This window comes from Mugil cephalus, chromosome 3, assembly GCF_022458985.1.
Source record: "Mugil cephalus isolate CIBA_MC_2020 chromosome 3, CIBA_Mcephalus_1.1, whole genome shotgun sequence".
Lineage (NCBI taxonomy): Eukaryota > Metazoa > Chordata > Actinopteri > Mugiliformes > Mugilidae > Mugil > Mugil cephalus.
Window position 1 is genome coordinate 31,610,069 of NC_061772.1, and position 10,343 is coordinate 31,620,411.

A 10,343-nucleotide genomic window follows, 5' to 3' on the forward strand; every position below is an offset into this window, starting at 1 on the left:
ACACCTAGGCCCACTAAAGCAACACCGGGGGAGAAATGATGAATTTACAACACCGGACTACAACAGGAAGTACTGGACTACAACAGGAAGTACTGGACTACAACAGGAAGTACTGGACTACAACAGATAGCACCGGACTACAACAGGAAGTACTGGACTACAACAGGAAGTATTGGACTACAACAGAGAGCAGTGGACTACAACAGGAAGTACTGGACTACAACAGGAAGTATTGGACTACAACAGAGAGCACCGGACTACAACAGAGGGCAGTGGACTACAACAGGAAGTACTGGACTACAACAGAGAGAACTGGACTACAACAGGAAATACTGGACTACAACAAAGAGCATTGGACTACACCAGGAAGTACTGGACTACAACAGAGAGCAGTGGACTACAACAGGAAGTACTAGACTACAACGGATAGCACTGGACTACAACAGGAAGTACTGGACTACAACAGAGAGCAGTGGACTACAACAGGAAGTACTGGACTACAACAGAGAGCACTGGACTACAACAGGAAGTACTGGATTTCAACAGGAAGTACTGGACTACAACAGAGAGCAGTGGACTACAACAGGAAGTACTGGACTACAACAGAGAGCACTGGACTACAACAGGAAGTACTGGATTTCAACAGGAAGTACTGGACTACAACAGAGAGCAGTGGACTACAACAGGAAGTACTGGACTACAACAGAGAGCACTGGACTACAACAGGAAGTACTGGACTACAACGGATAGCACTGGACTACAACAGGAAGTACTGGACTACAACAGAGAGCAGTGGACTACAACAGGAAGTACGGACTACAACAGAGAGCACTGGACTACAACAGGAAGTACTGGATTTCAACAGGAAGTACTGGACTACAACAGAGAGCAGTGGACTACAACAGGAAGTACTGGACTACAACAGAGAGCACTGGACTACAACAGGAAGTACTGGATTTCAACAGGAAGTACTGGACTACAACAGAGAGCAGTGGACTACAACAGGAAGTACTGGACTACAACAGAGAGCACTGGACTACAACAGGAAGTACTGGACTACAACAAGGGGCAGTAAAATGTAAAACAGTAAAATGGGACTAGGCCCCGCCCTCTGAGCATGCTCAGATCAACACACCTGTGAACAGGTACATTAATAAAGAGACGAGACAGAAATAAATCTAAACCAATGAGGCCCCTCAACAGCTGATTAATGGGAGGCAGCATCTCCTCCTGCTCCTCCTCCTCCTCCCCCTCTTCCTTCTCCTCCTCATTCTTCATCTCTTCCTCCTCCTCCTCTTCCTCCTCCTCCTCCTCCTTCTCCTCCTTCTCCTCCTCATTCTTCATCTCTTCCTCCTCCTCCTCTTCCTCTTCCTCCTCCTCATTCTCCTCCTCTCTTATGATAATGAGCTCATTAATAATGCAGGTCATTCCTCAGAGTCCTGCCTCCATTAATTGCTCCCATTGACTCCAGTAATGAGTTGTTTGCAGGTTTAATTTGGAGATTAAGTCACATGATGTAACAGCTGATTTACTGGTCACGTTTCTGGAGGTTTATTAAACCAGACGAAACAGGAAGGAATCAGTTATGAGTTTACATGTGGTTATGTCATTATTAATAATAATAACAATTAGCATAAAGTCAAAGGTCAGTGATGATATAAAAGTGATAATAACAGAGAATCATTGAACTGTTTGTTGAGTAAATAACAGATGAGTTAAACACATTATCAACAGATTGTAGCAAAATATTTGACTGATCTACTAAACGTGTGACTTAATAGTATAATAATAATATATTATAATCACACCAGACACCATCAAACCTCAGGTCTGTAGTTCTATATTTCTATAATTATGTGTTTCTTTGTTATTTCTCTATTATTTCTCTATTATTTCTCTATTATTTCACTATTATTTCACTATTCTTTCTGTATTATTTCTCTATTCTTTCTCTATTTTGTCTCTATTCCGTCTCTGTGTCTGTGGTCTTTGTCTCGTTTCTGGTCGTGACAGAAATATTAAAGTTGAATTTCTCTGTGGTTTGTCTGTGGGCGGTTTTGGTGGATTAGTCCTTTAATCAAACTCTCTCTGATCTACCAGAGCAAACATGACGACTGTAATTAGCAGCGTTAGACGTAATTAGCTCTCAGTAATCTGAAGTCAAACATCCAGCCTCAGAAAGCAAACGCCACAAAACACCAGAGCAACAGTTTACGAGAAACCTCAGAGCAGAGGAGCTTTTATTAGCAGATACAAAAGGAAAAGTAGCAGGATGCTCTGGTAACATCAGCTGTTTCTGACCCGATCAGCTGTTTGACCCCATCAGCTGATCAGCTGTTTCTGATACAACACAGGTTGGTTAAATTAAAAATGCAGACAATGTGCAACACCATTGAATAGCTCCCGGGTATTTGTCAAAATGGATCAATATATAATAGTAAAAATATATAGTAATAATAATACAATGGAATTTATAATATAAAAATGGAAATTTGTGTTTGCTTTAGAGATACATCAGATTCAGTTAAATAATATAAAACATTTGTGGAATGTTTCCCTGTCGCTTGGTTTTGATGTTTCTTTCACAGAAACATCCATAAATGGCACAAAAGTCATTTTAGTGTCAGATGCTCAACCTCAGAGCAAGATGGCCGCCTGAACGGCTGATGCTATGCTATGCTATGCTATGCTATGCTATGCTATGCTATGCTATGCTATGCTTCAGAGAAGAATGTGACTGCAGCTCTTATATATCTTCAGTCTGTTCTAATGTGAAAGCAGATGATGAGTTTATTAATCAGGAGTCTGAGATGAATCTCAGCCTGGTCCTCACTGAGATGGAAAGACAAATGTGTGTGTCTCCCGTTAAAAGGAATTAATTAGAGTTTTTAAAAGAAGAGTTGAGACATAATTAAACTGTGACCTTGAGGCTGAAACATAAAAACATGATGGATGGAAACACCAGACGCACACTCTCACATCCCTGTCTCTCTCTGGGAGGACGTCCTCAGACCCAAAGACTGTCCTCAGACCATTGTCCTCAGACTGTCCTCAGACCGTCTTCAGACCATTGTCTTCAGACCATTGTCCTCACACCCTTGGTAGAACCAGCAGGACCAGATGAAACCAGGAGCTGATGGTTCTGAGCTTCAGTTTGTTACATCGAGTGTCTTCTTTTCTCTTTATTCAATAACTCGAAGGCCTGAACTTTCCTTTGTCTCTGCAGGACGTGCAGACGCATCCATCACTGCGCCGTCCTCCACTGGATGATCAGAGACTAATGAGAGGGTGAAGACATGAGCGTCCAACTTCATCCTTTAACTGACGAGAAGAGAAGGAGAGTCAGTCAGAGTCCTGGGAGGGAGGGGCTTAACAGGAGGACCAATCAGACCACGTTTCCTCCTCCTCACGTTTCCTCACGTTTCCTCCTCATGTTTCCTCACGTTTCCTCCTCCTCACGTTTCCTCACGTTTCCTCCTCATGTTTCCTCACGTTTCCTCCTCCTCACGTTTCCTCACGTTTCCTCCTCATGTTTCCTCACGTTTCCTCCTCCTCACGTTTCCTCACGTTTCCTCCTCCTCATGTTTCCTCACGTTTCCTCACGTTTCCTCCTCCTCACGTTTCCTCACGTTTCCTCCTCCTCATGTTTCCTCACGTTTCCTCACGTTTCCTCCTCCTCATGTTTCCTCACGTTTCCTCCTCCTCACGTTTCCTCACGTTTCCTCCTCCTCACGTTTCTTCCTCCTCATGTTTCCTCCTCCTCACGTTTCCTCACGTTTCCTCCTCCTCACGTGTCCTCCTCATGTTTCCTCACGTTTCCTCCTCCTCATGTTTCCTCACGTTTCCTCCTCCTCACGTTTCCTCACATTTCCTCCTCCTCATGTTTCCTCCTCATGTTTTCTCCTCCTCACGTTTCCTCCTCATGTTTCCTCACGTTTCCTCCTCCTCACGTTTCCTCACGTTTCCTCCTCCTCATGTTTCCTCATGTTTCCTCATGTTTCCTCCTCCTCACGTTTCCTCCTCCTCATGTTTCCTCACGTTTCCTCCTCCTCATGTTTCCTCACGTTTCCTCCTCCTCACGTTTCTTCCTCCTCATGTTTCCTCCTCCTCACGTTCCCTCACGTTTCCTCATGTTTCCTCCTCACGTTTCCTCCTCACGTTTCCTCCTCCTCATGTTTCCTACTCCTTACGTTTCCTCATGTTTCCTCCTCCTCATGTTTCCTCACGTTTCCTCCTCCTCATGTTTCCTCCTCATGTTTCCTCCTCCTCACGTTCCCTCATTTTTCCTTTTCCTCACGTTTCCTCACGTTTCCTCCTCCTCACGTTTCCTCCTCCTCATGTTTCCTCCTCCTCACGTTTCCTCATGTTTCCTCCTCATGTTTCCTCCTCGTCATGTTTCCTCCTCCTCACGTTTCCTCATGTTTCCTCCTCCTCACGTTGCCTCCTCCTCACGTTTCCTCATGTTTCCTCCTCCTCACGTTTCCTCCTCCTCATGTTTCCTCCTCCTCACGTTTCCTACTCCTTACGTTTCCTCATGTTTCCTCCTCCTCATGTTTCCTCACGTTTCCTCCTCCTCACGTTTCCTCCTCCTCATGTTTCCTCCTCCTCATGTTTCCTCATATTTCCCCCTCATGTTTCCTCACGTTTCCTCCTCCTCACGTTTCCTCCTCCTCATGTTTCCTCCTCCTCACGTTTCCTCACGTTTCCTCCTCTTCATGTTTCCTCCTCCTCACGTTTCCTCGTCCTCATGTTTCGTCCTCCTCACGTTTCCTCCTCATGCTTCCTCCTCATGTTTCCTCCTCATGTTTCCTCCTCCTCATGTTTCCTCATGTTTCCTCCTCCTCATGTTTCCTCATGTTTCCTCCTCCTCGTGTTTCCTCCTCCTCACGTTTCCTCCTCCTCACGTTTCCTCCTCATGTTTCCTCCTCCTCACGTTTCCTCATGTTTCCTCCTCCTCATGTTTCCTCCTCCTCATGTTTCCTCATGTTTCCTCCTCATGTTTTCTCACATTTCCTCCTCCTCACTTTTCCTCATTTTTCCTTCTCATGTTTCCTCATGTTTCCTCCTCACGTTTCCTCCTCATGTTTCCTCATGTTTCCTCCTCCTCATGTTTCCTCCTCATGTTTCCTCACGTTTCCTCCTCATGTTTCCTCCTCCTCATGTTTCGTCCTCCTCACGTTTCCTCCTCATGTTTCCTCCTCCTCATGTTTCCTCCTCCTCACGTTTCCTCCTCATGTTTCCTCCTCCTCACATTTCCTCCTCCTCATGTTTCCTCATGTTTCCTTCTCATGTTTCCTCATGTTTCCTCATGTTTCTTCATGTTTCCTCATCTTTCCTCCTCCTCATGTTTCCTAATGTTTCCTCCTCACGTTTCCTCCTCATGTTTCCTCCTCCTCATGTTTCCTCATGTTTCCTCCTCTTTCCTCCTCCTCACGTTTCCTCCTCATGTTTCCTCATATTTCCCCCTGAGGTGTCCTCACGTTTCCTCCTCACGTTTCCTCCTCCTCACGTTTCCTCCCCATATTTCCTCCTCATGCTTCCTCCTCATGTTTCCTCCTCATGTTTCCTCCTCATGTTTCCTCCTCCTCATGTTTCCTCATGTTTCCTCCTCCTCATGTTTCCTCCTCCTCATGTTTCCTCATGTTTCCTTCTCCTCATTTTTCCTCCTCTTCATGTTTCCTCACGTTTCCTCCTCCTCATGTTTCCTCACGTTTCCTCCTCCTCATGTTTCCTCACGTTTCCTCCTCCTCACGTTTCTTCCTCCTCATGTTTCCTTCTCCTCACGTTTCCTCACGTTTCCTCCTCCTCGTGCTTCCTCCTCCTCAGGTTTCCTCCACCTCACGTTTCCTCCTCCTCATGTTTCCTCATGTTTCCTCCTCCTCACGTTTCCTCACGTTTCCTCCTCCTCACGTTTCCTCATGTTTCCTCCTCCTCATGGTTCCTCACGTTTCCTCCTCAGGTTTCCTCCTCCTCACGTTTCCTCATGTTTCCTCCTCACGTTTCCTCCTCCTCATGTTTCCTCCTCCTCATGTTTCCTCATGTTTCCTCCTCCTCCTCACGTTTCCTCCTCATGTTTCCTCCTCCTCACGTTCCCTCACGTTTCCTCATGTTTCCTCCTCCTCACGTTCCCTCACGTTTCCTCATGTTTCCTCTCACGTTTCCTCCTCACGTTTCCTCCTCCTCATGTTCCTACTCCTTACGTTTCCTCATGTTTCCTCCTCCACATGTTTCCTCACGTTTCCTCCTCCTCACGTTTCCTCCTCCTCATTTTTCCTCCTCATGTTTCCTCCTCCTCACGTTCCCTCATTTTTCCTTTTCCTCCTCCTCATGTTTCCTCACGTTTCCTCATGTTTCCTCCTCATGTTTCCTCCTCGTCATGTTTCCTCCTCCTCACGTTGCCTCCTCCTCACGTTTCCTCATGTTTCCTCCTCCTCACGTTTCCTCCTCCTCATGTTTCCTCCTCCTCACGTTTCCTACTCCTCACGTTTCCTCATGTTTCCTCCTCCTCATGTTTCCTCACGTTTCCTCCTCCTCACGTTTCCTCCTCCTCATGTTTCCTCATATTTCCCCCTCATGTTTCCTCACGTTTCCTCCTCCTCACGTTTCCTCCTCCTCATGTTTCCTCCTCCTCACGTTTCCTCCTCTTCATGTTTCCTCCTCCTCACCATTCCTCGTCCTCATGTTTCCTCCTCCTCATGTTTCCTCCTCATGTTTCCTCCTCCTCATGTTTCCTCCTCCTCATGTTTCCTCCTCCTCACGTTTCCTCCTCACGTTTCCTCCTCATGCTTCCTCCTCATGTTTCCTCCTCAGGTTTCCTCCTCCTCATGTTTCCTCATGTTTCCTCCTCCTCATGTTTCCTCCTCCTCATGTTTCCTCATGTTTCCATCTCCTCATTTTTCCTCCTCCTCATGTTTCCTCCTCGTCATGTTTCCTCATGTTTCCTCCTCCTCATGTTTCCTCATGTTTCCTCATGTTTCTTCATGTTTCCTCATCTTTCCTCCTCCTCATGTTTCCTAATGTTTCCTCCTCACGTTTCCTCCTCATGTTTCCTCCTCCTCATGTTTCCTCATGTTCCTCCTCTTTCCTCCTCCTACGTTTCTCCTCCTCATGTTTCCTCATATTTCCCCCTGTGTTGTCCTCACGTTTCCTCCTCACGTTTCCTCCTCCTCACGTTTTCCTCCCCATATTTCCTCCTCATGCTTCACTCCTCATGTTCCTCCTCATGTTTCCTCCTCATGTTCTCCCCTCCTCATGTTTCCTCATGTTTCCTCCTCCTCATGTTTCTCCTCCTCATGTTTCCTCATGTTTCCTTCTCTCATTTTTCCTCCTCTTCATGTTTCCTCACGTTTCCTCCTCCTCATGTTTCCTCACGTTTCCTCCTCCTCATGTTTCCTCACGTTTCCTCCTCCTCACGTTTCTTCCTCCTCATGTTTCCTTCTCCTCACGTTTCCTCACGTTTCCTCCTCCTCGTGCTTCCTCCTCCTCAGGTTTCCTCCACCTCACGTTTCCTCCTCCTCATGTTTCCTCATGTTTCCTCCTCCTCACGTTTCCTCACGTTTCCTCCTCCTCACGTTTCCTCATGTTTCCTCCTCCTCATGGTTCCTCACGTTTCCTCCTCAGGTTTCCTCCTCCTCACGTTTCCTCATGTTTCCTCCTCAGTTTCCTCCTCCTCATGTTTCCTCCTCCTCATGTTTCCTCATGTTTCCTCCTCCTCCTCACGTTTCCTCCTCATGTTTCCTCCTCCTCACGTTCCCTCACGTTTCCTCATGTTTCCTCCTCCTCACGTTCCCTCACGTTTCCTCATGTTTCCTCCTCACGTTTCCTCCTCACGTTTCCTCCTCCTCATGTTTCCTACTCCTTACGTTTCCTCATGTTTCCTCCTCCTCATGTTTCCTCACGTTTCCTCCTCCTCACGTTTCCTCCTCCTCATGTTTCCTCCTCATGTTTCCTCCTCCTCACGTTCCCTCATTTTTCCTTTTCCTCCTCCTCATGTTTCCTCACGTTTCCTCATGTTTCCTCCTCATGTTTCCTCCTCGTCATGTTTCCTCCTCCTCACGTTGCCTCCTCCTCACGTTTCCTCATGTTTCCTCCTCCTCACGTTTCCTCCTCCTCATGTTTCCTCCTCCTCACGTTTCCTACTCCTCACGTTTCCTCATGTTTCCTCCTCCTCATGTTTCCTCACGTTTCCTCCTCCTCACGTTTCCTCCTCCTCATGTTTCCTCATATTTCCCCCTCATGTTTCCTCACGTTTCCTCCTCCTCACGTTTCCTCCTCCTCATGTTTCCTCCTCCTCACGTTTCCTCACGTTTCCTCCTCTTCATGTTTCCTCCTCCTCACCATTCCTCGTCCTCATGTTTCCTCCTCCTCATGTTTCCTCCTCATGTTTCCTCCTCCTCATGTTTCCTCCTCCTCATGTTTCCTCCTCACGTTTCCTCCTCATGCTTCCTCCTCATGTTTCCTCCTCAGGTTTCCTCCTCCTCATGTTTCCTCATGTTTCCTCCTCCTCATGTTTCCTCCTCCTCATGTTTCCTCATGTTTCCATCTCCTCATTTTTCCTCCTCCTCATGTTTCCTCCTCGTCATGTTTCCTCATGTTTCCTCCTCCTCATGTTTCCTCATGTTTCCTCCTCCTCATGTTTCCTCCTCCTCATGTTTCCTCATGTTTCCTTCTCCTCATTTTTCCTCCTTGTCTGACAGGAGCCTTTGCCCTGAGCTTTGTCTGACAGGAGCCTTCGCCCTGAGCTTTGTCTGACAGGAGCCTTCGCCCTGAGTTTTGTCTGACAGGAGCCTGACCACGCTGCTGCTGCTGCTGCTGCTGCTGCTGCTGCTGCTGCTGCTGTCATTCATCTCCAGGGACGTGTCACTGAAGGATAATGGAGAACTTCCTCCTGCTTCAGTTTAATAACCACTGCTGCTCTCCAGTCCCGCAGTCCCTGAACACATCAGAGTAGTAATGTTGGTAGATCGTCTCCAGTTCGGGACCATTTGAATCCCCCCCCCCACCACCATCACACACACACACACGCACACACACACGCACACACACACACACACACACCTTGTTAAATCCCACTTTGTTCGCGTCGCTTGTCCTCTGACAGTTAAAGAAGTGACGAATGGCCATTATTATGGAAAGAAGGTTACTTTTATATGCTGTGGGGAAGGGGGGGGGCTCCATCACTGTCAGGGAAACTAATGATAAGGTATCATAAGACACAGGATGGTAGTGTTAAGATGGAGTGGCCTCCGCCCGCCTGCCTCAGCATTCATCTTGATTCTGCTTCCGATCGCACTTATTTCACGTCACACCTGCAAAAACGGAGCAGACGCTGTGGATTTACTGGTGGATAACGATGATAAAAGTCTCTTTATTCCTGCTGCTGTTTGTTTGACAGAGTGACGTTTAATGTTAAATCAGCTCAGAGCCAAGAACCAACGTCTGTAAACATGATCAATGAGCAGATGTTTCTTCTAACATCAGTTCAACACACGGAGGACGACGGGGCTCAGAGAGGACACCCAGGACACATGGGACTGGTCAGCTGCTCCTGGCTTGTCCTCCTGTCTCTGGTTCTATGGTCAGAGAAAAGCTTCCAAACACATCAACGTTCAGAAGGTCTAGGACGCTGAGAGACACCTGGAGACACACTGGGACGCTCTGAGACATTCAGAGACACTTTGGGTAACTCAGAGACACTTGGAGACGCATTGGAATGCTCTGAGACACTCTGAGATGCTCGGAGACACTTTGAGACGCCGTGGGACACTTTGGGACATTGAGTGTGGTGAATGTTTTGGGTGAGTGAGCTGCTGCTTGGCGTCTTATTATCTTTAGTTTTAATGAGACGTGTCTCTGGACTGATGGACGGATTAGAGGCTCAGATCATCTCCATTGAAGTCTCGGGCTCTGGCTAATCTCTGGAAACACACCTCCCAGATGTGAGAGGGAGGGGGCGCTGCTGTGTTTGAGGAGGATTTGATTTAATTAGAAGAAGAAGCTGTTTCACGTCAGAATTAATCTCACAACAGAATCTCTGACTAATCTCCTCCTGATTGAATCTTTATTTATCGTCCCAACACAAAGTTCTGAGACAAAGTCAGAGCTGCCGTCCTCTGAGGACGCACAAAAAGACACAGTCAGTCAAAAGTAACTGGACACCTGAAAGAGAACAGGTTTTTAGATTAGATTAGATTAGATTAGATTAGATTAGATTAGATTACAGATTAGATTAGAGTTTATATTAGATTAGATTAGATTAGATTAGAGATTAGAGATTAGAGATTAGAGATTAGAGATTGGATTAGATTAGATTAGATTAGAGTTAAAATTAGATTAGATTAGAT